Source organism: Ambystoma mexicanum, chromosome 12 (assembly GCF_040938575.1).
Source record: "Ambystoma mexicanum isolate Mex_15411 chromosome 12, UKY_AmexF1_1, whole genome shotgun sequence".
In the NCBI taxonomy this organism is placed as follows: domain Eukaryota; kingdom Metazoa; phylum Chordata; class Amphibia; order Caudata; family Ambystomatidae; genus Ambystoma; species Ambystoma mexicanum.
The window spans coordinates 847,896,951-847,924,202 of record NC_090936.1 but is presented as its reverse complement, the minus strand read 5'-3'; the positions used below and the strand labels follow the sequence as shown (position 1 = coordinate 847,924,202).

The following is a 27,252-nucleotide window of genomic DNA, read 5'->3' as shown; positions in this document are numbered from 1 at the left end:
ACAACAAGGAGAGGGAGATGCCGGTGACCAACAGCAGTGAAGAGTAAGAGGCCCCAGCGGGTCGGGGAGTTGGAAAATGGTAACAAAAAAAAAAGTACGAATGAACTGACAAAACCTTCCGACTCCAGTGCACGGGGAGACGAAGGGTGCAGATAGTACACAAGAACTGGAAAAGCACAAAAGGGCAGAGACCAGCTGGAACACTGAAATGCAGGCCCAGGATGTAGGAGGAAGGGTGTGTATGGAATTAGTGGGGTTTAGGACCCCCATAACCAAATCCTGAGGAGGATAGGGGGCCAGGAGCGCGGGACAGTACGTCTGGCCTCACCCAGAACCTAGCCCGCCCTCAGGGGGAATGGGGAGCTGGGAAAGGGAAAGGGGAGGGGGAGGAAATGGATGGTGGGAAAACATTACATTGTTGAAATGCGGAACACCAAGAGAACATTACAAGAAACACTCATCGGTAATAAACGACCATGGATAAGAAATCAACGAAACAGATAAGAATCCTGTCGCATAACATCAGAGGAATGAACACCCCAACAAAAAGGATGAAATTGGAATGGCAAGCATGGAAAAAGAAGAAAGACATTGGCCCTCATTACAACCTTGGCGGAGGACCATGGTGCTATTAGCACCATGGTCCATGCCGCTGAGGTTACAACTCCGCCATGGTGGATGGCGGAATTACCGCCCCATTCCAAGGTGAGTGGGGCGGTAATTCCCCATTCACCATTTGCCCTTCCCCATTCCCATTTTTGCCCCCATCGGGCATAATGGGAATGGGGAAGGCGCTAATTACAGCACCGTAAATTACGGTGCCGTAATTAGCTCCAAAGTCACTTTGCGGGTTGGATTTTTAACGCCTGCTAAAAGCAGGCGTTAAACACCAACCCTCAAAGGGACAATTGTAATCAGGCGCTAAGGGTTAATGGCGCCAACGGCGCCGTTAAACCCTTAACGCCTGAGTTGTAATGAGGGCCATTGTCATGTACCAGGAGACGCACGTCAAAAAGGGTGACAAATCACAGGTGAAGATAAGGGGAGCATCACATGTATACCAAGCCAACGCAGAGAGTAAGAGAGCGGGGATCTTCATTGCGATACAAGATAGACTTAAAGCTCAAATCAAGAATCACTAAGCAGACAAGGAAGGAAGGTACATTTTTTGGAATATCGCGCTGGAGAGGAAAAAGATCACTCTGTATACACCCCCATGTTCCTCGCGCAGGTTTGTTGTAATTCAGTACAGCACTTCTCCCTTGCAGAGATCCCAGACCATGGCCCTGACGATCGGACCACTTTTTGGAACTTTTTGAGCCCAGCTTGGGGTTTGAAATGTGTGCAGAGCAGGCGAATGTGCGCAAAGCACTGCCCAACACCCCTATAAAAGGCCACAACCCAGAGCTGCTCCTCATTCTGCCTTTGTATTTCCAAGACAGAGCACTGCTTGTGATTGGGCACTTGCTGTCACTGGCTGCCATTGCTGTCATTGCTGTTTTATTTGCATTCCTATTGCTAATAGCTCACCAGGACTATTGCTACAGGTTGTTTTCTAGCTACTTCATATTCCTGTGTTCCTGCTGTTCCTGGTTACTGATTCCTAATACCTTTGATGATGTCATTCAAGGCTGCTCCTGCTGCTACTGCCTCTGCCTCTGCAGCACCACCACCCTAACCACCACCACCACCTTTCCAAGGGCATGGGGAGGGGAACCGGCGTGGTGATGTAGAGAGAGAGATCAAGAAGAGGACGAGGATGAGGTAGTGGAAGACCCCACTGCCGCCGGCCAGCGTGAGTCTTGAGTGTGGAGGCTGTTTAGGAGGGAGCAATTTCTAAGTGCTTTCGAGGCTACGGTCTGGGAGCATGAGAAAGACTTCCACCTACCTACGTGAGGCCCACCCAACATCTTCCGCTCTCCATCTGCCCTTTCTTATTCCTGTGGTTGGTGACCCTTCCCTATCCTCCCTTCCTTTCCTTTCCTTGTTTCTCGTGTATAAAAAAACAAAAGAAAATACAAAACAACAAAACCCCCCACCTTTCACAGTTTAAAAATAGAATTACCAATGAAATGATGCAGGCCCCTGTGCAGCCTGTAAAATCTGCAGACAGTGCAGTAGCCTGCAGACTTCTAAATAATTTAGGGGGTGGCACCATCAAAATCATTGCACTCTTTTCCGGGACAAAGTGGTGGCTCTGAAAAGAGCCTTTTTGTAGTGTGTGTATGTTTTGCAAGGGTTGAAGTAGTGGCCAGCACTACTGGAAATGGCTTCCTATACTTGCAAAAAGAGCTGCAATGCATTTTGGATATTTCACACAAAAAACAGATGGCCAGCCTCAGTAAGATGGACTCCATCTCTGTGAAAAATGTTCGTGCTACGAAACATAATATTTTCATTGTAGAAGGAGTACATGCCAACATCTCTCAAAAAGGCACAAACAGCCTTGTTTATATTGCACCTTTGTTTCTCCATTTGCGGACCAAATGAAGAAGAAGGCATTTTTTATAGGTGCTTCAAACAAAAAAAACCTTTTATTTTCTATTTTCTTGTTGTTGTTTTTTTTATCTTCCTTCCCTCCTTATATCAGACTCTTAACAGCATCCCTCAAATTCTGATAAAAATGAGCATTGCCCAAAATGGACAACACAACTCCATCGCCATTAAAAAAAATGCATATTACGGCAGTCAATGTTGTCATTGGAAAAAATCAACATATTTGCACGCCACATAACTATACCCATGCCTTTATTCACAAGCAGCCTTCCAAGATATTGCTGGGGATTGAATACATTTGGTTGCTCCGATACTGCTCTTGGTAATATTTCCAAAAATACCACCTTTTCACATGGGAACATTTTGCGTAGACTATCCACAAAGAACTTCAAAACAGGAATCAAACGTGGGGCACTATTGTACCCAAATATCCTCCTCCACAGTGCACCAACAAGATGCCTGGACTACCAAAAGTAGACACGTTTCTACAAAGAGAAAGCAAATCCTCCAAATTGTATCCAGGCACAATCCACCACAAAACCTCCATGCCTGGAAACCCAAAATCTGTAGAAACACCTCTGGATTTTGCATACCTCTCCAGATCAGCAACACACCTATCACCAAGTACCCATACACAATCTCCTGCCATATTCACCATACAACCAATACAGCAATGAAAAAAGTATAACCCTCACCTCCTGTAAAGCACACCCTTAACACCTGATTGGATAATCCCCATAGTACACTCCCATTTCCATGCCAAGCATGCTGACAAGTCCCAGATGCAGCACGTGTGATCTGCAGACTACCGTGGTGTCCGCGGATCTCGTAACACAGGGGCAGCCCTTCTTCGCTTTCCACTTCACTCTTTGCAGCACTCCCTCATTGGGTTCTTACAAGCACTCACACATCCACCCACAAATCACATACAAGAACTCTACATCTAACTCTGTGATCACAGATCAGCACTTAAGATGTACTGTTCAACACTCTGAGTCTCCTGTGATTGAAAAGCACCTCCAGCAAAAAGTACTGCAAAACTAGCCAAGATTTCTGCTTCCATATTTATCCACATCCCTATCCATCAACACAAACTACAGGTATGAATATTTTTTGTAAAGTACATTTGCAACTCTTTTATAAATGCCTGTGAACAGGGTACCTGCCACTTACCCGGCATAACATACTCACAAAGCATATGTCATTTGCACCATCACCTATAAAGTGGCACTTACAATGCTACGTGATTTGAAAGTTTTAATTTACCCATATCACCCATTGTAATGTGCAAATTGTTCTTCTCTTCTTTCCTTGTCATTTTTACAACCACTTCCCCCACTAAAACACCTGCTATAAAATTCCTAGAATGCACACAGAAAATGAAAACTGCATATATCTTACCAAAGCATAGCAGGTCCATAGTGTCAGGTTTCCTTCCCCTAGTTAGGCTATTTTCCCTTATTCAAGTTTCTTTCCCTTTATTTCTCTTTTATTATCCCTTTTTAGATTAGCCTTGTGTGGGTGGGAAGTTTTCTATTATAGTTGATTTGGCCTTAACTTCCTGATTCAGAATCCTGGTTCTGACCCAAGGCAAAATGGAGTTTCACACTGACAGCTCTGATTGGTTAGAAAACACTGCAGAACAACAATGAACATTCTAAACTGTCACTCTTTGCCTTTCATCATCTAAGCCCCAGCTGAGAGGACGTGTGTAGTGGCTGCTCCTGCTTAAGACTTGGGCCCGGTGGATTTTATCCTTCAGGCGCTAGCAGTTGAGCGGCTACTTTCTTGGGGGTTTCAGGAGAAGTTCTCAGCCGTCAGGAATGCGATTTGAAGACAGGAAACTCTGAAGATCTTTAGGAAATCATTCTGGAGATAGGTGACTTTGTTTAGAGATTGTTAGACTGCCGCTCTGTTTATCTTAAAGACATTTAAGTGAGAACTCGTAAAAAGTTTTCTTTGAATTTATATTTTGAACTGTTTGAGTGCGCTTGAAATTAAGCGCGAGGGTAACGGGTGAACGCTATTTGTTAAACACGTACTACGTGTAATCTGAAGCTAACCATTGAACCTTTGCGCGTGTGAAAATTATTTAACGTCTTTGATTCCTCGCGAGTGATAATAGCGCGTGTGTTTTCTAGCGCAGTTTCGGCGTGAGAATTCATTGCGCGTGTGAGTTTCAGCGCGTGTGCTTCCTGGCGAGAGAATTCAACTGCGTGTGTGTTTTCAAGCGCGTGTGCTTCTGCGCGAGAACTCAATTGCGCGTGTGATTACCAGCGCGTGTGCTTTTTAATGCGAGAATCCGACCGCGTGAGAACTCTATTGCACGTGTGTTTTCAAGCGTGTGTGCTTCTACGCGAGAACTCAATAGCGCGTGTGATTTCCAGCGCGGGTGCTTTTTTACGCGAGATTCAGTCCGCGTGTGAACTCTTTGGCGTGAGGGTTATAAGGCGCGTGTGAATAGGCGCGGGAGTTCAACAGCGCGTGTGAATACTAGCGCGTATGTTTTCTGCACGAGAATCCGTTTGCGCGTGGACTTTTCTTACAGTGCGCGTGTTCTTCAGCGTGGGAAGTTTTCAACGTGCGAATCTTCAGCATTGAGATCATCTGCGCGTGTGCTTTTGCACGTGTTTCTTCAAGAATTCTCAAACTCTATTGAATTGTAAAAAGGTTTTGGAAACTAAAGAAAAGTTATAAAGAAAAAGAAAGAAAATATTAAACACAATTTAACTGGACAATTAGTTAACTTTGGAAAAAGGCAAAGAGCAAATCTTTCCAGGTTTGCCCAAAATAAGAAGTTGCTGTGAATTTCAAGAGACTCAAGTAAGAGAGATTTTCAGCTTCTTTACAAGCTTCTCTAAGCAATGTAAACAGAAGAACCAGGTATGATTCTTACTTATTAGTTAAGGATTTAAAGTCTTTCCAACTCTAAATGTTAAGTAAGTAATAAAACGATTTGTATCTGCTTTTTTTGTATCCTCTGCAGGTTCAGCTTTGGTTAGCCTTGACGCAGTCAGCCTGGTGTTGTTATGTTATCCACTTCCCCCTTTCGCTTTGGGGTCTAGTTTGCAGAGCTGAATTAATATCTAGTCCTGGGAATTACATTTCAGGGGGATTGTAGGGGGTTCAGCAGCTTACGCGGACACAGGACCTCTCAGCCTGACACATAGATTGCATGCATGTGAACAAGGTGCCTGCCGCTTACCTTGCACAGTTGACAGAATGCAAAATGACTTAAAAAGCAAAGACATGCATGTGTACATTGAGAACAGTGCCATTTGTAAAGGTGGATAAATAAATCAAACAATTGAAATTATTTCTCCACTCACATATCAAGCATCTATGTGCGGAAAAGTTAATGGAATTCCACACATTCCTTTCCAATCTGTGCATTTTTCCGGGTCTTTTTCTCACCCTACTACAACTTGCACTAATCCATTTCCAAACTAAATAGTGCTACAGCAACACACATACTTGCAAAAGTGCACCTCATAGGGCACACTTATAAATAAACCACTGACCCCCTTAGCTACGATGATGATGCTCCCAAGTCGCCATTCATATATAAAGGTGTCCAATTTCACACAAACGCTAACTCCTCCTGCCAAAACATCCTCCTACAATTTTAAATAAAGTTTTCCCCAAGTGCTATTACAGTGCCATTAACCAACATATGTACTAACTTCCTTCTTTTCGTAATTGCAGTGAACTCCACTCTCCTGAAAGCCAGTGGAGTCTCAAGTGAAAAATAGAACCCAGAAGACACCTACTCTCAACATCCAACAAAGTAAGTGCAATACTGTTGTAGTGTTCTGCCTGTTACTCAGACAGTGCAGTGGTCTTGTATTATAGGCTACAAAATGATATCAACCCAAAAGCATATGCTTCACTCTTACTCATTCCACCTCAACAGGTACACACTTCCTATTGTCATTTGAACTCCAGTATAGTAACACACAGATACCAATACAGCCTTCCCAACCTAAAGTAACAGCCCATTCCACAATCACACACCTCTATATGTGTGCCTACCCTCATATTCAGACATTCATGCACAGTGTAAACATATACATTGCACAACCTCCAAACCCACACTTTTCTTTTTTCTCCAACAGACACTGAAGAATGCCTACCAAAAAGCAACTCCATAGAAAGCAATGCCGAAATAGAGCAGATCAAACTAAAAGCGTACAAAATAGCCATCCGCCTCTAGTAGAATGCGTACAGAAAGTTCAAACAAAACAGCTAATACAGTCACCAAGAAAAACTGAAGCACCTATCATTAAAGAAAATGTAACTCCTCTTTAAAAATGTCAAAATAAAAAGAAATGTACTAGGAAGATTGATACGACCACTAGTGCTAACAGTGCACCTACAAATGGTAATGTAGCCACAAGTAAGCATTCCAAAAAATTAATTTTATAAAAAATATTCCACCACAGAGTCTTTCAAAACCTTATAAAAACAGGGGAGAAATCACGCTCAACCCTTGTCATCTCTGGTGGGTTTAGTAATAGGTGATTAGATTGAATGAGAAGTTTGTGTGTTTGACTTCATTAGGAGTTCAGGTTTTGATTAACGAGTGGAGAGTATCTGGTTGTTGTGATAGGGTTCAAAGTTTATTCTAATATTTATTATTCTTAACTACTATTCTTCAGAATGAGAGGTTCCCAAGTCAAAATGGTGGAGGTGGTGCTGAATCTTGATTGGTGGATTTGAGAGCTTCAGACCTCCACCAGGATTCTAATCTGCCTTTCATTGTTCTCCTCATGTGGGAAGGTCCTGTTTTGCTCGGCTCCCGTAAAGACCTTCTGAGCGAGAGTTTTTGGTTATGAAAACTTTGAATATTCACTTTTAAAGAGTGCCGATCTTCATGGGACAAGCTCAGCTGATGATTTGGTGGGAGAGCAGCGTTTTTGAGCTGAGAAACTTCATTACTTATTTTTTAAAATTCTTATTGTAGGTATTTAGTTAGTTAGGTATTTAGGATAAAACTTTGAGACTTCCGGATATAAGACTTTCTGGCTTACTAAGACTTTAACTATAATTATCAAATCGTTACATCTGCTGAGAAGAGATTGTTTATGTTCTTGCGAATACATTTAAGATTGAGGTTGCTTAACTTCCATGATTGAGAAGCAGATGTTAACTGTGCAGCAAATTACTAAGAAACGCTAAATTAATATTTGATTTCATTGTGCAATTGATGATGAGAAAAATCTCAAGTGACGTTCTTAATGAACAGCTAAATGTTCAGCCAGCGGCAGCGCATTAGTTCAAACGTTCACCTCAAATGGAGTTATTAGGAGTTTCAGTAAGCTTGTCAAGTGGTAGTGTTTCAGTTATTCTATCGTGGATATTTCAAAACTGCTGCGCATGTGTCAGGGAGTTGTGTTGACACTTGAAAAGACTTTTTACAGCGGCGCAGGTTTTTATGATTAGTGGCGCAGTTATTTTTTCAACCCGCATGTGAGAATAGAGTCTCGTTCATATTGTGAGCATGCCTATTGCAGAGAAAGTCCAACGAAGATTCTTTCTAGCCGCCACCACGTATTAGATTGAAAACTTTATTGATCGGTTTTGAAGTGTGGCGAGTGGGTAGAAATTCTGAACTGTTTAAATGTATGAACTGGAAAACAATTTTAAATGCTGGTCCTGACAGATCGAATTTATGCTGCGCAACAAAACTAAGAATCCATGAACACAGTCAGTTGGGTAAATGTGTACTAACGTAAAAGAGTATAAGAACATTTCTAGAGTGTTATGAACTTAAGTTGAGAATAAAGAATTTCTAGACATCTACATTGATTCAATGATGTTACTGGAAGTTACTAACTTTTAACCTCCAAGTTATAAAACGGAGTTTGACAGGTATGGTTAATAGAAAATACTAAAATTAGAGAATTGAACTAATTAATGTCATTCCTGTCTAACCAAGTTGTTTTCTTCTACAGATTGCGGTCGATCAGAAGCAGGTGTCTGTCTTTTATTATTTTCTCCAAATTCCCCTTTCCCCCGGGAGAGTTGAGTCTTCAGCTGAATATCTGATCAGTTGTTGGCTAGACATTCTTGAGGGATCTGTGGGGCTCAGCATCTTCTGCAGACGGAGAAGACAGGACCTGACACCCTTCAAACTTACAGCAGAAAACTAATCCTGGAACCTCTCGTAGACAGCGCAAAGCTCCTCAAAAGGAAATTCTTTATATTCATTTTAAACAGAATGAAACCACTAACAAAATTAATTTATAAACTACAACCAATACTTCGCAACAAACGCAATATCTGCATAGATACCTTTGGAAACATCTGTACAGGTGAGTGCAGTCACACCACAAGCACAGAGCCATACTTTAATGAAGAAGCTTAAATACAAACAAGAGAAAACAAACCAAATTGCCATACATAGCAGTGGCTGAGGGTATGAAAAGGTAGACAAAACTATTATGGAAGAAGAAACACTGCTTCCAAGAATATCCCCACCAAACGTAGCATCAACTCTCCATTCCACCGAACCAATACGCCCCATCTACAAATAGCCGTGCACATCAATGTGTAATGTGCAACAAAAATCTTTCAAATCTTTGCAACAGTTCCTCAATCAGTATGTCAAAGCCAAAGACAAAGTACAAATTAAAATACTACAAACCATGGATTCCTGTCCAGTGCGCAAATATACAGGACTACAAGGACATTCATTAGCCTGCATTCTTGGCCATTCTAGAACTGAAGATCACTTACAAAATCCACTAACTTTAGAAAAGAGTAGCAACAACTTTGCAGATGTCAACCTTCTATTACACACATACAAAAAAGAGATAGCAAAGTTTAAAAGTACATCTGCTGAAGTACCAAACCAAATGTGTGTGTGTTGTCGCAGAACTTTTTATACAAAGAGCACAAAAACTGTAGATAAAATGTACAAAATAGAAGACAATGTGGAATCCCGATGGTTCCAATTAGCTCTCTAACTTATAGCAGAAAACAAATATGAAATTACTAACCCATCAATACTGTGCACATACTGCACTGAAAAACTTGACAATAACCAAATTCCTTGATGGGCTATCAGTAATAACTTGGACATATTCCCACCAAAACCACTCCAACAGCTTAATTTGAATGAGACCATTGTAATCCAAACAGTACACCCATTTCAAGCAATAACACAACTTCAACCAAAAACAGCAAAGGTGCCTCCCTCTGAATTACTGAAAGGCATTTGTGGCAAAGTAGTTTATTTGCCATTAGATGTCAAAGAAAATGTAGACACTCGAGGAGTGCAACAGCCAATAGAACAATCTTTGATTATCCTTGTGAATGGTGTACGTACAAAAGACAAAGAAAATGCGTAGCAACTAGTGGACTTAAAGTTAGAGAAGTTCTGCAATATCTTAAAGACAACAATGAAAACTACACAGAAATAAACATTGAAGGAAACCTGAGGTAAACCACCGAACAAATTCAGGACTCCTAAGCAACTGGCCAATTTGAACTTCTAGATTCAACTACAGGCTCCAATATTTTAGACCACTATACAATTCCCCCACTGCACTCCAAAGACACCATAGCAATGGAAACATATCAAATGCGGCAAGCCAAAGGATCTCCAATCAGCATATGGGAAAAAAGTGTAGAAGCACAAGCCTTTCCTCTACCTTTTCCTACTGGAAAAGGTGGCAGCTATGATTAAAGATGCACACAAATATCAGCATTAGGATACTGCTCTTTACAAATGTATTCTGAAGACCCCAAATTCAGACAAAACGTTGAATACATATTCCACCTCCTCTTTGAAAGTGAACTAGCAACTCTATGTTATGGAGTTGCACACACATTGAAAACAGTTTCCAATTTTCAAAACATGTCTGCTACGCAGCTACTTCAAAAGGTGCAAGAGAAAGATTAAGTTTTACAGTCAAGTATTACAAATCTCTTGGCAAACATGCATGGTACGCAAGAATACTGGTTCTGGCGGCACGCAGATGTACGGTGTATGCTACACAACCATGGCACGCCAACATGGTTTGTCACTTTAAATTGTGCAGAGTATGCATGGGAAGACGTGCACGCTTTCCTACACATAGCAAACGAAAACAAAGCAGGTATAGACATGAAAACACCAGGAGAACTCTGCTCTCTTTATCTTGTAAATGTATCAAGGTACTTCCATCATCGCTTTATTGCCATGCTGCACTTGATTTGTAATAAAACACTTCCTCCCTCATAGAAGTGGAAAACTTCTTTTGGAGAAAAGAATATCAAGCCAGAGGGGCACCACACATCCACATGCTTTTGTGGATTAAGGATGCTCATAAATTTGGTCAGGACAGTGATGCAACTGTTTTGCAGTTCATTCACAAATATGTCACTTGCGAAATCTCTGCAGAAAGTACACATAGTGACCTACATGCACACATTTTGCAGTTTCAAAGACACAAGTGTGGCAAGTATTGTCAGCACAAATATAAAAACAAAGGCAAATACTACACCAAATGCTGCTTTGTTTTCCCTAGACCAGTTTCAGCAACAGGACAAGTAAGCAGCTTCATGTCTTCGGTTACACACAGTGTGAAAGGCAAATCCCCTAAGAACACATACTGCATAAAAAGAACTGAAGCATCAAAGTACATCAATGATTACAATGCAATCATTGCCCTCCTATGGAATGCAAATATAGAAGTGCAGTACATTGCAGACAAGTCCATTGCAGTTGCACGATATGGCACAGCCTACTTAACCAAAGCAGAGAAAACAGAGCTGAAAGACCTCTGGGATGAAATATCATCTGACAAAACACTGTTTTACAAATTGTACAGCTTTGGCATAGAAATGCTCTGCCATGGAGAATGTGGCTGTTACGAAGCCGCAGACCATTTAACCAGGGCCGCCTTATATGGGCAATCTGAAAACATAGTCTGGCAAAGCCTTGGTCCTGCTGCATCCAGAAAAAGAGTTCTCAATTCGTACCAAGATATAGAAACAATACCCAAAAATGATCCCAAAAGCCAGGACATTTTGAAAAACAACTTATTGGACTCATACTACCCAAACAGGAGTATGGCTTTGGAAACCATTTGCCTATACCACATAACCCAAAACTTCTCATACAAAAATAATATTAAACCAGATGAGAAAAAAAGTAAATACATAGTCGAAAGTTGTGAGGGCAGCCTGGTTAAACCTAACAAATGAAGCCTGATTAATCATATGAAGCTCTCATTAAAAACTCCTCAACACAAATACCTATAATACATGGCCCTACTGCAACTTTTTAAACCATGGAGAAAAGAAGATTTATTAGACACCAATGCCTCCTATGAAGATGCTTTCGATGCAAGTGAAAGCACTATAACAGACATAAACTTTACGCAGTACACAACCATGTTGGACCATGAACGCCAACAAGAAGAAGAACTTCAAGCACAACTAAATATAGACACTCCTGAGAGCAGCCAACCTTCTCTGTCAGGAAGCCAAGAACCACTTGGACAGCCACTCATAGCAAATGAGGCAGAATTAGCCATGAAGAAAACACCATGTTGCAGTATGTGCAATCTGTAGAAGACTTTGCTCTACTGAAATCAAAACTAGACAATGAGCAGCGTAGCATTTTCCTAGAAGTAACTAAAGAAATTGAACAAGGTGTGCAGCACGAAACTAAAACATGTACCTGTCAACAGTATAAACCTGTACTGCTGTATGTAAGTGGTCAAGCTGGTTCAGGCAAAACATTATTAATAAAAAACATTAGCAAGTTCCTCCAACAATTAACAAACATCAAGCTTTCAGCTGTTGTAACTTCCCCCTACAGGTTTAGCTGCCTACAATATAGGTGGTGTCACTTTACACTGATTGCTATTCCTTCCAGCAGAACACCAAAACAAATTATACTACTACAAACTCTCAACAGATGGTGCTATGGAGCTATGCAGGGTTTTGAAACAAATGAAAATGCTGCTGATAGATGAGGTGAGCATGTTCTCCAACCTAATGTTGGCTTTGATTCACCTTAGATTGCAAGAAGTCTGTAAAACAGATTATGAAAAACTCTTTGGAGGAAAACTGGTTATTGTTTTCAGAGATCTCCTTCAGTGAAAGGTGAACCTATTTTCAAAACCTTAGGACACAAATTGTGCCGTAAAACTCTTGGCAGCATAGGAAAAGTAAATCTCGGGCAACATTTCCAATACAGAGAACTAACTGAAAACATGTGTCAGTCTGCAGACCTCACCTATGCCAACATTTTGAAAAGCATTCAGATTGGTGTACTATTTAAGGAAGCACAGTCTATCCTAAATACCTGACGCATCCATGAGCTATACGGGCATAACACATATGCTACTGATATCATGGAACAATTAGCATACAAAAATGTCAACTGTATTTCTTTAATGCCAACTCTAGCAAGCTGTGCACAATTCAATGAAACAATGCTGAAAAAATAAATGCAACCACTAGTGCAAATTTACTCCACAGACAAACTGGACATGCATGGTATGACAGTACCTATGTGTGAACAAGCCATAGCACGACTAAATACCTTAGAAAACTCTATCTCTAACACAGCTGGTTTGGAGTTAACATTGTGTTTAAACTGTAGAGTAATGCTAAAGCGTAACCTTGACGTGGAGCAAGGTTTAGTTAATGGAACACTTGGTACAGTTGTTGGCTTACAGACATACCCACTTGACAACAGCATTCAGTTTGTCAATATTCAGTTTCACAAACTTTCAGAAGTTAAAAGGATAGGACGCTCAACAGCCCAATTCCTTCTTTTCAAAGACATGTATGTACGCAGAGAACAGTTTTCTCTGTCTCTTGCATACACAGTCACTATTCATAAATCACAAGGTCTAACCTTAGATCAAGCATTGATTGATATTGGCAGCACAGTCTTTAAAGAAGGCATGAGTTACGTAGCACTGTCACGCCCACGTACACTTCAAGGACTATTCCTAGTCAGTTTTGATGCAAGTAAAGTCTACGCTGACATTCCTTGCATCCTAGAGTACAATAGACTATGTAGTACACTCTACACGCCCCGTCTCAAAATGTACACTGTTTCTCAAAAAGACAAACTATGTAAAAGAAAACTAGTGCAATCAGAACTAATATATGATCTCCCAACAGTACCACAAAGACATTGAAAACAGCTCATACTCCATTAATTACCACAACCACAGAAGGATCTACTGAAAAGGCAAATGCATACCGAACTGCACAAACAAAAAGGACTACTTCTTCAAAGAAACCATGCGGACTTCCATTAAATGACCCCGACACAGAACTATCTGGTCCATTCAAATTTTCAAATACAACTGGTGTAAATTGCTATGCAAATGTAGCAATCAATGTTATATTCCAATTGCCTCCAATTTTTGAAAACATGTACTTAAACGGCTCAGACCAGTTGTATTTACAAATGCTACTCCTTCACAGAAATGCAACAAACAATCATGAGAACACTTACAGTGTCTCGGGAATAAGGCAGGAATTGTACTACTGTGCTGGAATGGTGAAATTCGCTATAAACACACAAGAAGATCCACAAGAATGTCTAATATACTTACTACAAGTACTGGAAAGCAAAAACACGCCTATAAATGAAATCTTCCAGATTTGATACCTGTGGAAACATACGTCCACTCTCTGCAACCATGTGATGCAGGAACAAGTCCCTAACACGCGCTTTGTCTATGTATCTATACCTGACTGTGAATCCATCCCATTTCAACAAATCTTACAAAAAGCAAACCATTCCATACTATGTACTACTTGCAATTCAGATAATCGTTCCAACTTACAGGTACAATCACATAGCCAATACGTAATAATAATGCTTTTAAGATAGAATGTAGATGGTACCAAAAACAACTGGAAGCTTATTAGCTTCACACATAGACAAGTATCACTTGGCAAGAACACCTTCACAACAGTAGGCATAATCTACCACACAGGCGCCACAACCAGTGCACGTCACTATACTCCATACATTAAAAAGAAATGTGGATGGTTTGAATGCAATGATACTTCCATTACTCTAAAGCAGAGATTACCAGCAAATCTTGCAAATGCCTACTTAATTAATATTCTTGAAACCAAAATGTACTCCCCTATCTACAAAATTAGAATAACCTACTGCCCAACACCCACCAGTACATATATAATTGTAAACACAAAATAACCTTCTACTCTGTGGAACTGGAACAATTTAGCATACAGCAGCTATCCAACAAAGACATCAGTTGCCCTGCTACACATTTTTTCCCCAATGACCCAATGATTATAGTCACAGAAACAACAAGTGTAGAAAAGACACACTGATATTGTTTCCTACATAGTACTTAAAAGAAAAGTACTGAGTGTGAGGGTTTACAAACTGTCCTCAGTAAACTCTGAAACCACCAACTAGTAGAATAAAGCAACAGCTGCCTAACTAACAATGCCCATACCAATGTAAGAAATATGCAAATATCAATAACTACACCCATAGTGCTGCAAAGCACTTCACTATAGTGAAAAATGTAAATGTACCAACAAGAATGAACCTGCTTGAAAACATACCCTGTGAAAATGAGAAACTATAAACAGTTAGAATACGCCAACTGGTATCTAACTGCAACCATAATATTTCAATATTACTGTGCAATACCACAGTACTTATAAAACATCAAGAGGAACAAAACGCATAAAGAAATACTGCTAGAAAGAGCAAACAGATAAACAGTTGAAATACGCCAAATGGTATCTAACTGCAACCATACTACCACCACTTCCAATAGGACAATTATATACCATTTCAATTCCTCCGACTGCAACAGTACACCTTAAACATTGCTGTAACTTGTGCACATGTCACTAAAACGGACTGTGCAACAGAACAACAAATAAACGTACAAGGTTTTTTTTTTTCAATCCTGCATGGATTGTTTTTCCCCACAGACCCAATGATTATGCAAACAAACACAGGAACTGAGCACATTGCACAGTACACTTGTTTAAAGCATAGTACTTATAAAGTCCAAATTATGAGGGTCCAAAAAGTATACAAAATGCAATGTAATACAACATTACAAAGTACCTGCCATAACATGTTATGTTTTCTTTTATCACATGAAATGAAGCAACGATTGCTCCTACATTTCCACATACCATGCAAAGAAACTGTATAGGCCCTCAACAATACAAACAGTAAGTATACAATGCTTGGTGTCATACTTCTTTATAATATGCAAATTGCAATCTGTACACATGTGTGCAAGCCACATACCAGGATCACAATGTTGAATGCATAGCTATATTATACTGTGGTGCTTATACCCAGTGCCTAGACACTTGAGTGCAAAGCCTACAATCTACGGCCTCCAGCCGTGCACCCAATACTCTAGACCCTTTGCCACAACCACTACAGCATAATACAACCATGCATACAAACATCTGCCCACTTACCACAACCCACAAACATAACACAATCACCTGAGCCCCTATCCACTTCAGTTCACATAGTATTGCAGTACTTCCAGCCAGTGGACAAACTCTTTGATGCATGGCCTCTGTACCCAAGACTCTATTAACTGCCCGCAACCAATACATCATAATACAGTAAGCTACCCGGGAATCTGCTCAGTGGCCACAACCCAAACACATAAGCCTGTCCACATCTATAGTGGGCAAACTCCTGGACTGTTGACTGCATCACCTCCAGCCATGCACCCAAGACTGTAGTAGCTGGTCACAATCACCACAGTATAACACACCATGCACCCAACAATCTGTACACTGGCCACAACCCACAAACATAAGCCAGCCACCCAAGGCCCTGTCCACTTCTATACATACAGAATTCCAGTACGTACAACCAGTCAGCACACTCTTCAATCCAATAAGCCAGCCACCTAAGGCCATTTACACTTTTGTAGACATACCATTACAGTACCTCAACCAGTAGACATGCACCCAAGAGTGTACTAGCTAGCCACACACATCACATCACAATACAGCCTATACAAACATCCTCATATCATCTACAATGCCCTCTCCTACCCTAATGAAGCCTGCCTGCAGTCACCACATAAGCTGCTTGCCAGAGATTCTATCAGCGAACTACCGCATGGACACAACACTGTCTTCTTGCACATAAACAAATACATCATATGACACATTTTTTACTCCCCTATTCTTTCCAGACCCTCTTCCCACCAACATATGCCCCAACACATGTTTTGGAGCCCCGTTTGCCGCTGCGTTATCCGCAAATATCCGTGGATTCAACATGGCAGCGTTTCAAAAATTATGAAGGACATCACGCTTTCCTCCAGTGAATCAACGGGTGCGTCGTGTGTCTGCGGACATCACGTCGCCCCCTTGGGCCAATCAGAGTGTGGTACACAGAACGAAGAGGGAAATGGGCCCGCGGAGCAGAGCCAGATATCACTAATTTTTTTGGACCTACATTTTACCTGTTTTTAAAAAAACTACTGGACATATTTTTGCCAATTTTACAAAAGCCACCGCTCCTGCCACAAATTTGGTGAAAATCCGTCCAGTGGTTTGGGCTGTACGTGTGAGCAAATTTTGTCTCCATTCAGTCTATGGAAAAAATATTTGTTTGGGTCCCCCCTATAAGTTTGCACCCCCTTGACGAAACCTCAACAAATTTAGCAGAAAAATTCAGAGCGGGCCATATACTTTTTTTGCAAAGTTTGGTGAGGATTCGTCCATGGGGGGGGATGGGCAAAGTAATAAGCCACCCAAAAAGTGCTCTTCCTATGGGTTTAGCATCTTAACCATAACTAAACAGCTGCTAGCGCAGGCCGTGTAATATATATAGTGAAGTGTGTGAGGAGCTCATGATGTTCTTTATATGGGCTATACATGTATTGTAGGCATGGTTGAACAAGGTCCTTCCAATGGATGGGCCGTGTCGTTTTAAAAAGTGAACAAAGTAGGATGATATAATGTAGGGAGGAGGCTATTGTATAGGTGTCACCCCTCTCCAATCTAAAATCAACACTCCGTAGAATGAAAGTCTGTGCACTAGGTGCATGCAAGGGAAGGGGTAATTGGATTAAATATTTAAAAAACAGATTCAGCCTCTTCTTAGTTCTTCGTTCACTCACTCAGCAGGAATTCCTGGCTGGAAGCTACAATGAAGCACAATAAACATGCTAAAAATCAATGGACCTCATTATGAGTTTGGCGGTAGACATGCCAGTAAATACCGGCACGGCTGCTGCGGAGTCATTTTTATCTGGCGCCTGGTAATGGGGTCCTACCGGGGCATTACAGCCCTGGCAGTCCCGGTAATTTCCTATTTCCGGGCACCGCAAAATATTACTCCCCATTCCCATTCGAGTCCTGTTGGATTCAATGGGAATGGGGAGGATGGATGCACCGGCACTGTTAATAACAGTGCCGGTGCAACCGTCAAGGTAGGCCAGCGGGTGCCCTTCCACCCGCCAGGTCAGACCTGGCGGGCGGAAAGGCACCCGCTTGCAGACCTCGGCATGTGGTGGTCCAGTAACAACGGTGCCGGTAGCTTACCGCACCATTGTTAGCGGACCAGCCCACTTGTAATGAGGCCTAATGCCTCCTGTATCTCCTGATCAATTACATATCGTTTCCCCCTAGGTCACCAAACTCCACCTGTACACCTATTCTAATTGCCTAGAGGTTCAGTCAAATTACCATCATGAATTGTACTCTACGCTTATGGAAGCTGACATAGTATGTACAGTTCTCTGCTTCATATTCACTGACTTTAAAACTCTATACAACCTTGCCTTCATTACTATGTACATGTTTCTTCTTTCCTGAAATGCACTCTCCATTCCGCATTGCTGTGCTGTTGTGAGTTAGAACACATGTTTATACATGTTCATGGCCTTGGTTCCTTTGTTCCCGTGATACCAGCGCTCTCTGACACAGCAGCACAATGACGTAATCAACAACTTGAGTCGCTAACTCAGCTCCCTAACGAACGTGCACCACAAGTCAGCACACACAAGGTGCTATCCTCGCCACTGAATGGATAATCACGTCGAGCTCTAAGACCTTTTATTGGTCTTCCCTTTGAATGTCTGACTCGCTTTATTTAGTTTACCGAACATGCCCAAGCAACAATACCCCACTCTCATTCCTGCTCGCAAGCCTTTATACTCATCTTAAGCCGCTCGCCGCTTACAAGCTCACGCACTCAGCTACTCTCGCTCACCACTTAAACAGGTACAAGGATATAAATGACGAAGAGTTTGCTGGCAGCAAATCACGTTCAATTCTCGTACATCGTGTAAACTGCTCTCAAATAACCTTGCGCTTTCCAGAGGAAACAAAAAATAAAGATCCTGCCAGTACCCTCTCCAACTTTTCAAACGTAACAATCTGCTACTCCTCAACTAAACTGGCCCACAAGGGACCCCTTAATATCTTGGACCTGCTTGGTCAAAACCTTAGGACAGGGACGTCATTTCACCAAAATGCCAGGGGTAGCGGAAGTGACATCACATGACCCTTGACCTCTGATGACATCACAGGAAGTGATGTCATTGGACCCCGCCCCCAAGTTACATCACGGGAAGTGATGGCACACAACCTTTCGCCCCTTGACAAAACAGAAGTGGCATCACATAGCACAGTTCCTCAGTACACTAACAGATGGTTATGTCACTGTAATATGATATACATTTCATACAAGAACGGATCACCATATGTAGCGTTAATATCAGTGTGTATATGACCATATTACCAAATTACTGTGAATGTAAGCATTTACACTTACCTTGGCTTGCCTGCAGTTACGGTCATCTCGAGGTTCCGGACAAGGCAATAGAAGTTGCTCCTGCTTGGTGTTGGTGTGCTGCGGCCATCCTGCTCCCAGGCCAGTGCCACAGGATGCAGAAACCTGGCATAGAAGAAAATGGCAACACATGGTCATGGTGCACAATTACACTTAAACTAATGCAACATGCACCTAAAGAAAACCAAAGAGGCAACCAGCATGCAGAAAAGTACCCCAGCAGTGAGCACTTAACCGGCTGAGCTGTTTTACCAGCTATCTATCCTTAAATGTGTATACCACATCATTTGGTAATGTGTTGGTTATGGGGGTAACATTTCGTATTAACATAACACTTATTATTAGAGTGCTTAGAAGTAGCAGGGATATGTCATGCTGCAGTAATAAACCTGATAATTGCAGTGATAGATAGTTTGTAAAGAACTTGTGAGGTTTGTGTTTAGATATCCTCATAAATGTTTATTTCTAACTGCACAATTGATTCCACAGAATATTGTGTCACAATTGGATAGCTCAGAGAGTTTAAATCATATGGCCCTTTTCTATTCCCGCTGCAAAATGTGCTGTAAAATGTGCTGTTTCAACCTGGAGATGGTTAAAGCTCCCTTGCATCACTCAGTGGGGGAATCTCTTCCCCTGTAGCAAAAATCAAAAGCTGCCACCCATTAATATATGCAGAGTAAGTGAACTTATCTTGAAATGAAATATACAAATTTCGTTCAATTGAGCTAAGGGTGGCGCTGTGGGACACTTATGACTCCCCTTGCTCAGTGCAAAAAGAGTAGTAGGATTGGGGAAGGGTGGCACTCTGGGACACTTATGACTCCCCTTGCTCAGTGCAAAAAGAGTAGTGAACCCCCTCCATGCTTGAAAGTTCACAACTGCCACTGCAGTTTGAGATTCCCATGCTTGACAATTCATTTGAATTCTGTGTTTACACAACATGAAGAGGAGAGCAATGAGAACAGACAAAATAGATTTACTGCTTCATGGAGGTCATTTCAACAAGAGACACAGAATTGTTAACAGTTCTACACAGGCTCACATTGGCAACTGCTGGTGTGCAAAGTGATAGTGAACTGAAAACTATGAGAAAGCGAAGTCCAAACCTGCTATGAGTGATGGTGACAAGTCACAAAAGGCGTTGGTACCCCATTTTCCTACTTAGTTTGCACCCTAATTCTGGGGAAAGCAAGCTATAACACATGCAATGAACTGAAAAACATTTGGAATGTTTTGAGAGAGGGCAATCAAGCAATCCCAAAAGACTTTCCGGATAATGGATGGGCATGAGGCACCAACAACCACAACCTTGTCGTGATCTACGCATTACTCATTTTCTTACCAAGACCCCAAAGGATTACGTTGGTCGTCTATTTTTCTTTTCATCAAGTCTGTTGCATTATTTAAAGACCCACTTTCCTTTCTAGATGCAAAAATGTCACTTTCCAGCTTCTGAAAACTGAACTTCTATTTAAACACAACAAATGGAAAAACGGACGTACTACCTGGGCTAAGTGCGAGCTTTACAACATCTTCACTGAGTGCGACGGTGCCTCCTCACACACCGGTGTCCCAAGGCTGCTGGAACTTGCGCGCTCCAGCCAGCCTCCAGACCTAGTGGAGCCACACCCGCCCCCCAGGCAGGCATCATGGAGCTTGCCTTGCCGCGCAAAGCAGTACTGGTTGAAAACTATATTTTAAATGCAGCGCCTGCCTTACTGCATTTAAAATACAGTTTTCAACCAGTTTTCAACCCAGAGGTCGCAAAATGTTTACAGAGGTCGCAAGGGAATCGGCAGAGGTCGCTGTTGCGACCTCTGGCGACCCCCAAATGACGTCCCTGCCTTAGGATGAAAGGCAGTTAGGAACCCTGCTCAACTGAATGGTACAGCACCAATCACTTCTTAAGATCGCCTTCTCCATTTTGGAATAGGCTACCTTCTATCTCCTAAGCACTATTGTTAAGGAAAGCCACGTAAATAATGTTCCTAATCCCACATAGATTGCCTTTACTTTGACTCTTTTCTTGTCATTACACTCCAAACTATTGCCTTATTTATGTACCACTCAAATCAGATCTAACCTTACACACCTCAAATACATCAAAACATGGGACTGCACAGCATTACATTTTTCAAAACGTTAACACCCAGCTCGATTCAGCATTTAAGCAAGACCCCTTTGTCAGCAAAGCATATACACTGAGCTCAGTTTACAGGAGAAGGAGGCTAGGAGATGGAATTGCGTCCACGTTTAGCAATAGATAACAATATTAACTATTGAAGGGGTATTATAAAATTATAGTTCTGCAATAAATCTTTATTGTAGAGATGGAAGGATACCATTTTTCTTTGTTACTACTTTTTGGATAGTTTAGTGCAAATAAAAAGAAAAGGAGAAGAATAGTAAGTGTTGACGACAGCTATTGACCTGCTTTTAATTGTTGATTTCACATTGGGAAATTAAGAAGTTCTATGTCTCGGTATAGGACATCTCTCCTTCCTTTGATGGAGGATCCATTTAAAATTAAACAATTAAAGTAAACAAATACTCACGGGGAAATTAAATAATTAGTATCAAATCCAATCAAATAAATAATACACGAATCATCACCCCTCATACACACAACATCACGCAATACGTGGTATCCAGCCCTGCTTGCAGCTCCGGACAAACCACTTCCTTCCCAATTGTAATCAAGCAATTGAAGCAGTCACTGAGGCACATATGCTGCATATCTGAAGACCACCGCCCACAAAACATGAAAATACTTCTCTAGGGAGAATGAATGGCGATTAGCAAACAACTGTGTGATATAAGAAACGTCTTAGCCATGGTGTCGAGACTTCATACGAGCCACGCGCATCAACCTGGATCATCAGGCTTTTCAGTGTGGTCTGGCTCTGACAACATCAGCCTGGTCTTGCTTACTAGTTTATCAACCGAGTTGGCGGCACACAGCCACTGCCACATTTCCTTTATTACACGCTTTATTTTCTATCTTTACTATAGCTGGATCTCCCTGGTCACTATGTGGACCTATTCCACAAAATGCATTAGTTTGTGTATAGGTGGGAGGTTTGTACCAGGGGTTGGTATACCCTGTTGCAGGTCTTAAAGGATAAATTCCGGTTGTGGGCGAGGCTGTCAGCTGCATAGGCGCTGGAGCCTGTGCTGACTGGGTGATTTCTTCTGAGGTTGTCTGGGGGTGATGACTGTGCAGGTATCAAAGCCTGGGTTGTAATTGGGTTTCCTGAAGGGGGCAGTGCTACTGTACCTTCTGTATCTTCCTTTTCTTTATTCCCACCCTCAACTTCCTCATACAATTTTCTCAATTCTAGTTTACTATGTCTCTTCTTTCGTTTTTTACACTTGTATGTGGACAATAAATGGGTGTATATATGCTGGATTATATTCCTATCATGCGTGCATCCAGAAGGCCATGTTCTAAACATCGTCCCTTCGGTTCCCATCAACCACTCATTATTGTGCTTAATTATCCTCTCCCTATAAGTTGGGAGCTCCTTGCACATATGCTTCAATGTAGTACTCATTTTCTTCTAGACAGTAAGATCACAAACACAACTTACTAGTACCTACTACTCACAAGCGATCAAAACAACATCTTCAATAACACCTCAGAGGGCCACCCCCTATGGTGCACCCCTGAGTTCCCTTGGATGCTGGACAAAAGACCGCAGAAAAGAAAACAACACTGAATACAAGAGCACCGTGCGCACAAACAATATCACCAACATCACACCCCCTGCCAAATATGATCTCCACCTCAATCTTTTCCCCTCACACAAAACCTTATGTCAAACACTTGCCTCTGATCACCTGATACCTCTTATATATACATATATATATATACTGTATAAAATAACATTTAAAATCACACTTACACCATTTTTTGTATGTTCTCTGCCTCTCGTCCCTCACCATGGACGGAGGGTACAGCCCTCGCTAGTGCGTGACTTCCCACTCTATTTCTCAAGCAGCGCTGCCCTCCCTTCTCTTATTGAGGGATGTGTACACTTCACTTACCATGTCTATGGCTACCCTGACATAATTCCTCCTCTCTACAGGAGCCCTCTTCAGTTTCTACTAAAAGAAAATAAATGCAAGAACAAGGCAAAAATAAAAACATGTGGTTCACACTGTCACTCACTCCGCTCTTGCATAATTACTCACTCTAATGCTGTAGTCCTCGGATCAGGTGCACTGGCTCGCTATGGTCTTCCAAAGTCTTTCGGGGCTGCCTCTCCCAACAATGGGCCCGCACTCAAGGGGGCGGGCCGAGGCATGAAGCAATCAGGCAAGCCTCTGACTAACCCAGTACTTGCTGCCTCCTCATGATCTGCACAGTCTTCTGCTCCCTGCAGGCGAGCCTTGCTTTCCCAGGAGTGCAGCTGAGGAGCCTACAGCTGTCCAGAAGAGACTTGGATCCCCGTACAGGCCACCAAATATGTAAGGCAAGTCCAAAAATTGAATAATAAAAACCAATCCAATGAGCCAAAAATAAATGCACGAGATGTGCAGAAAACACAAGTTTATTACAGACATCGCATGCTGGGGAATTATCAAAAATACATTCAACATGACATCATAAAATTGCTACATTTATAGTAAGAATAAGAGGTGACGTGACAACAAATGTTACAGATTATTCACAAATCCCCAGCCAGTGATTGGGCAGCATCATTTACACCATAAGTGGATCTGTAAAATCCCTTGCCCTATTGGCTTATCCTGCCCTTCGTGACCATGCTCTAATTTTGGTTTATTACTTTATTAGTACTGAGATCATCTTCTTATGCATGATGCCGATTGGATGTTAACCTTTTCCAACTTGTATCATACAAAATTAACGGTTGATTGGCTATTCCATGTGGAGTATCCTTGGGGTGAGTGACTTTAACCGATCCACATTTGAGGTGTAACAGTGTGGCAACAAAAATGATAACTTTACATCCTTTCCCAAAGACTTCATCGGTTGGTACCAACTGCCCACTCCGACCGTCATGAACTTTTCAACCAACAGTTAACAGTGCTCCTCATTGGAAACATTACTCACTTCCTTCTAGCATTTCCTTTTCCCATGGCTTCTGCATGATTTCATTGCCACAGTCTTTGAGTTTACGAAATGGGGACATAGATGTCTGTGGACTTCATTTCTTTGCAATGATAAATGTGTATGTGTGTAATCAAAACACTACGAATGCATTTCTGGAGAAAACTATACATTGTTGAGGTTCGTAAAACGGTAAATACTTAATTGATTCTAATCTAGTTGCAATGATGCATGAAACAACTGCTGTCTTGGTGGTTGGGTCTCTTTCAGTAAGGATTTTCCCTATGGGGGCAGTGTTGCTCCTGGCTCGTACTTCCTTAACACACATGTTTCTCGCTGCTCATGATTTAATTCCCACCAATTTGTGACATTCATTTTGTTAGGTTTTAATGCCCTAGCTAGGAACATAATTTGTTATATATCTTTTGTACACAGGCTTTGGAACGCAGCAGGTCTGATGTTTTCTAACCAATGAGTAATCAGCATCTGTCTTACAGCTCAAGGGTCAGTTACTTCTTTGTTGCTTGTGCATGAAATCACTGTAAAAAATCAGTGCTTGGGAATGTGTTCGCCCAACTGTCGTGTCCAATCAATGCACAGCATTCTGTTATTGAGGGTTACTGCTTAGCATGTGTGTGCTCTTTGTAAAGGCCTGGCTGATATTTCCTGCTAATTCATGATGATTTTTCAGGGGTGGCTGAGTTTGTCTCAAGGCCCACTCATGTGTCATTTAGTCAATTAATGTAAACGCCTACATTAATTTATTCTTGATATTGGTACCCCTAATGGTTTTCTGGTTAGTGTTAAATGTTGATATCCTTGTTAGGAATTGGCGTGCATACTCATATATATAATTTGCATTTTATGGCTTACCTCTCATGAGGGACATTGCTTTCTACCGCACTACTGCTGGTGTGCATTAGGCCTATGATGGGAGATCTTCATGAATGGGGATGAGCTTGTTATGGCCCTGCCGTGCTTCAAAAGGACTTTCTCAGCATGGATTTTCATGTACGATCGGGGCATTGGATGTACTCGCCAGCATTCCTTCAGTGAGCTTTATGTGTGATCAAGGATGAATATTCTTCCCAAGCTACTACCTGTACCTTTTGTGCTGGACAGATTAGCATGCATGCAGTTCTTCCGCCATCGCTCTGTTTTTCCTCCTGACTACTGTTGGAGTAATTAGTACACACATTTCAATCGTGCACTTATTGTAGCTGCACCACTGATTACAATAGAGGTAGTGTACAGCATTTTTAAAGTGATGTTAGTGTTGCAGCAGGTGTGTGACTTAGTACTAATGTGAGGCATGGAGGGCAATCCAAAGATTTAGGATTTAGCATAGCATAGTGTAGTGTAGGATCATAACAATCTTAACACAACTAAATACTAACACTACGAATTGCTAATCTTAACAAATACTGACATTAGTAATTAGACTGGGGTCATTAGACTGTGGTCAGAGTGGGTGTTTACGCCATAGCCCATACTGCAGGCTGTAGGTGCATGGATGTTCACACTGCAATGTCAGTTTAAATACGGGAATTGAAAGCTCAGTTGCAGTGTGTCTTGCGAACATTGGGCTCAGAGTGCAATGAAACAGCGGAACATGCACTAGCAAGAACAATCCCTTTGTTCAAACAGCAAAAGTCATAGAGGATGTCAGGATGCCATGTAGCACATTTCATCCAGCCTGGACAAAAGTATTGTACAAGGGTCATTCAAGAAGTAGATCACAAGAACTGGGGAGTTATAGGGTGTTGGCTAGAAGGGAAGGTGACCTCATGACAGAATGCATGAAAATGAATGGTGAAACAATATAAAAATAAAAATATATTCAGGGCGGAGGAAGCATAGAGAGCTTAAAAGCTAGAGGAAGAGGAAAGAAAGTTGGCCAGAAAAGGACCGAGTAGAGGAACAAGGGAAGGAGGAGAAAAAACAAAAGAAAATGAATTATTTTGGCGCTGCGCTGTGCTGTGAGACGGCAGGCTTGCAGAGCCGAGCAGAAGAAAGGAGGGAGAGACCTTGCTGTGCCATGCAGGAAGCTGAGAATGAGAGAAAGAGGGTGAGAGACTGCCAGTGAGAGGAAGGTTATCCATCCGTGCAGGCAAAATCGGCAGGCTGAAGTGAGAAAAGCCTGAAACAATTAATTTAAGGTAACCCTTGTCTTAATCTATATATGTCACGAAAAGGCAAGAACCATTAATTTAGCTGTCGCCCATGCGCATACAATAACTTGTTGGAAAGGGGGAGTTTGGCGCACTGCTAAAGTTTATCATTTACACTTCCAAGGTTACGTATAAAAAGTATGCATATATTCTTCCAAGCTCTCTAGGGAGGAGCTAATTTCGCTGAAGGCTAAAGGCAAAATCATGAATCATTTTTTGGGGGCCGGGGTTGATACCAAGCGAGCTGATGCCAAAGTAACGGAACATATAAACTCACTGACAGATTGTGTAAGCTGTATTTTCTGCTAAGCTTGGTCAGGCTTTTCTTCCTGTATTTTACATGTGTTCAAATAACATGCAATGTTGATATTTCTCCCTGCAGGTTTGTATCCTAGCCTGCACAAAGATTATAGAGTATCTAAGGGCAGAATTGTAGAAACTGCGTATGGTTTATTATTGTGTGATCTCTTTAATTGGTGATCAGCATAACCGATGTGAAAACTTAGTGTGCCTGGCATTGCATTTTGCTAGCCAAGAATCCCGAAAAAAATCATAGCAATAAACAGATGGCCTGAATATTAAGCTTATACAAGTTTGCAGAGAAACACAGATTCCTGCACATGGTGAAAGTGACCTAGATATATTTCCCTACACTTCGGTTACTGTTTTTCTCCTAAACCATGTTTTCTTCACTCGATCATTGTATTTCATGT

General features: G+C 41.7%; 1 protein-coding gene across 10 annotated transcripts in view; it reads left to right on the top strand.

The window, feature by feature from the left end:
* The window catches only part of C12H12orf50 (chromosome 12 C12orf50 homolog), an 826,751-nt gene that overhangs the window by 613,994 nt on the left and 185,505 nt on the right, over positions 1 to 27,252 (top strand). The window lies entirely within an intron of this gene.